General features: G+C 44.4%; 1 pseudogene; it reads right to left on the reverse strand.

Moving 5' to 3' along the window:
* Positions 1–467: 467 nt before the first annotated feature.
* On the reverse strand, positions 468–1,737 carry LOC142442436 (keratin, type I cytoskeletal 19 pseudogene; annotated as a pseudogene).
* Positions 1,738–3,424: the final 1,687 nt, after the last annotated feature.

The following is a 3,424-nucleotide window of genomic DNA, read 5'->3' on the forward strand; positions in this document are numbered from 1 at the left end:
CAAATTCAAAATGGCCTGTGCTTGTTCATTTCAACTAATGCCTAAGTTATTGATCTCTATTATATCCATTTGACGACTTCAATTTTTCCTACATTCATCTACCATGCTAGTACTTTCAAATGATTAAGTTATGTTCCCAATGTTTCTTCTCATTTTGAGCTATCCTCCATCAGCAAATAAAGACCCGGAAACCTACTTCATCCACACCAGGATAGCCAAGTGGACTTTCAAGACACAGGTTGACTTTTGATTGGCTTTCAATCTTAAGGGTTCGTCTTCTGGCCCGATATAGAACAATCTTTCTTTGTTGTACATAAATTTCCAGACTTCCCTCAGAAGGGGCCAGGCTAGTGCTTCTTTGTATTCTGTCTTTCATCAGGAACCTCTGCTGAAGTGTTCTCCAAGGATGACCTTGCTGCTTTTGAAATACCTGTGGCCAAGCTTCAATCATGACAGCAACATGCAAGTCACCAAAGCGTGACAAACTGACAGACGAGTTGTAGAAATACAAAATAATAAGTAGAAAACAATGAAAGGCAAAACAGCCGTGACTTGATGCCCAAGAGCAGCTGGTTCTCCTGGTTCTGCCGCTCCATGCCAGAGCGCACGTCGCTCAGCTGGGCCTCCATGCTACAGATCATCACCTGGATCTGCGCCGGACAGGCTCCAAAGCGTGCCTCGGTCTCCTCCAGGCTGCCTTCCAGGGCGGCTTTCCTGTTCAGCTGTGCCTGCAGCCCAAGCTCCAGGCTCTGGAGTGTCCGCCGCAGGTCAGTTACCTCCGTCTTGCTGACCTGGAGCTCCTCTGTGTGACCATCGACCTCCAGTTTCAGCTCCTCAGTCCGCCTGATGAACCATGCTTCTGCACCTTTCCGGTTCTTCTCAGTGAGGGTCTCGTACTGCCTCCTCATGGCATTCAGGGTCTTGGCCAGGTCGATGCCTGGTGCAGAATCCACCTCCACACTGACCTGCCCCCCCCCACCTGGGCCTTCAGGACGCTGATTTCCTCCTCGTGGTTCTTCTTCAGGAAGGCCAGCCGCTCCTTCAGCCTGCGATCTGCATCTCCAGGTCAGCGCGGGCCGGCGTCAGCTGGTCCAGCACCCGGCGCCTCCCGCTGATGTCCGCTGCTGCATCTCGAACTTGGTGCTGAAGCCCCCCTTTGCTGCCAGGCGGGCGGTGTCCATCTACAGCACGACCTTGAAGCTCTGGATACTAGCACTGAGAATCTGGTCCCGCAGCTCCTCGATAGTCTTGTAGTCCTGGATGTAGTCGCGGTAGGGCCCGGGCCCTGCTTCTGGTGCCAGTCGCGGGTCTTCAACCCCAGCTCGGTGTGGGCCGTCTCCAGGGCGCGCACCTTGTCCAGGTAGGAGGCTAGGCGGTCGTCGAGGTTCTGCATGGTGATCTTCTCGTTCCCGGAGAGGAGGCCGTCGGACGTGGACAGGACGCCCGCATAGCCGCCGCCATAGCCCTGGAGGAGGACATGGACACGAAGCGAGCGGCCGACACGGACACGCCGCAGCCACCAGAGCCCCAGTTGATGCTGGGCGCGCTGAAGGAGCCGCCAACTCCAAAGGGCATGGAGCCTCCACCCATGCCCCCGAAGGGACAAAGACTAGGGATAGCAGCAGAAAGCCATGGCGAGATTGAGTGGGAGTGCAGGAGACACTGGCCTTTGGAGTTGCGGCTGCAAGAGCGAATTTTTTTTCTTGATACAAATTTTCCTCTTAACTGTTTTCTCATCTGCAATTTCTACAGAGAAATTTCTTACTTTGGGAAATACTGTTTTTTAAATGGATGCCTTTTTTGAACAAACTATTTTTAAAGTTAGCAAAATTGATTAGTAAAATAAGTAAATGTAAGTGGGAAAATATTTCATGATTTTTTTACATTGAGATTTTAAAAATACATATGCAGCATATTGCTGGTTTATTTTTCTTCTGAAATTTATGAATAAGCTTTCATTAGAAATGATAGCAAAAGGGACTTTAACATGAACAATTCTCAAAATTTGAGAACTGTAACACTGTTCAAGTTACAAGCAGTATGGCATTCGGCATATGCTTTATATTTCTCTAAGATTTAGGTTTCCTATCTGTAAAATTCTCACTGCCATTGAGACTACTCTGCCTCAGACAGATCCTATTAGAAAGAATACATCTGCTCCATGGTGGGACTATAATTCGTTATGGAAGTAGAAAGCCTTGTCTTTCTCCTGGAGAGAGGCTTATGTTCTCGAACTACTGACTTTGCAATTTGCAGCCCAACATGCAACCCACTAAGCCACCAGGGTTCAGAGAAAATAATGGTAGTTACCACCTTCAAGAAGTCACTGCATTTTGCAGAGGATAACACTTGAATGTCTAACAAACACATGAGAAAATGCTCCTGGTCACCAGCCCTCTGGTGAATGCAAGTCAAAACATCAGTGAGATGTCAGCTAGCACTAGTAACTGTACCCAATTTAAAAACAAACAAACCGAGAACAACAAATGCTGGAGATGGTGTGGTGAGACTGGAAAACTTATCCACTGTTGGTGGGCTCTTGAATATGTACACTCACTGTGGAAGGAGATATGGTGTTTAATAAAATAGATGGCATTAGAGTGCCATATAACCCAACAATACCATTATTGAACATATGCCACAAAGAAATCAGAAACAGATCAAGAACAGACATTTGCCTTCTCACGTCCATCACAGCACAGTTCACAATAGCAAGAAATTAAAAACAACGTACCTTCCTATCAGTAGAAGTTTGCATAAAAACTAAATGAAAAGAAAAGAAAAGTCACTTTAACTCTTGATCTAGACTAAAAGTACAGTTTGTAAAAAGAATCAAGAAAATCCACATTAATAGTAACATATTTACAGTTTTAAATTTTCCAAAAGCCAAGATTTTCAGTCCCCAAAATTCATTATAAAAGCATATAACACTTGAAATAACTGTACAATGTCGACCTCATTTTGAAACCGCCATCTACAGATTAGTATGAATGCTATAGAGCTATATCTCATAACTGGAAAAGCCAGACTTCTTTAAGTAAGAAATGGATTTATATGTTACTTTTGTAATGTTCTGGCATTTGCCTTTGTGGGCTTGAATTAGGACACTCTTTCCTTGGGAAAATTTTGTGTTCTTGTCCAATGTATACAGGTAACATTACATGTAATATCAACTTCAGAGATTTAATATATTTAAATGTTTTAAAAAAATTATATAGCAGTCTTTACTGTAGCTTTAAAGAACTGAAAAGTAGACAATATATATTTAAATCAGATCATAATAAGGCATGTTTTGCATTTTGAAAGCTATTATGAGCATTTCACCTGCCATAAATGTCATCTACAAGTGCTCTATTTAACACAGGGCTATGGCCGCTGTCGGGAAAATTTGCACATTCATGAGTTATGCTCAAGTCTTCTACGA

Source organism: Tenrec ecaudatus, chromosome 3 (genome assembly GCF_050624435.1).
Source record: "Tenrec ecaudatus isolate mTenEca1 chromosome 3, mTenEca1.hap1, whole genome shotgun sequence".
In the NCBI taxonomy this organism is placed as follows: domain Eukaryota; kingdom Metazoa; phylum Chordata; class Mammalia; order Afrosoricida; family Tenrecidae; genus Tenrec; species Tenrec ecaudatus.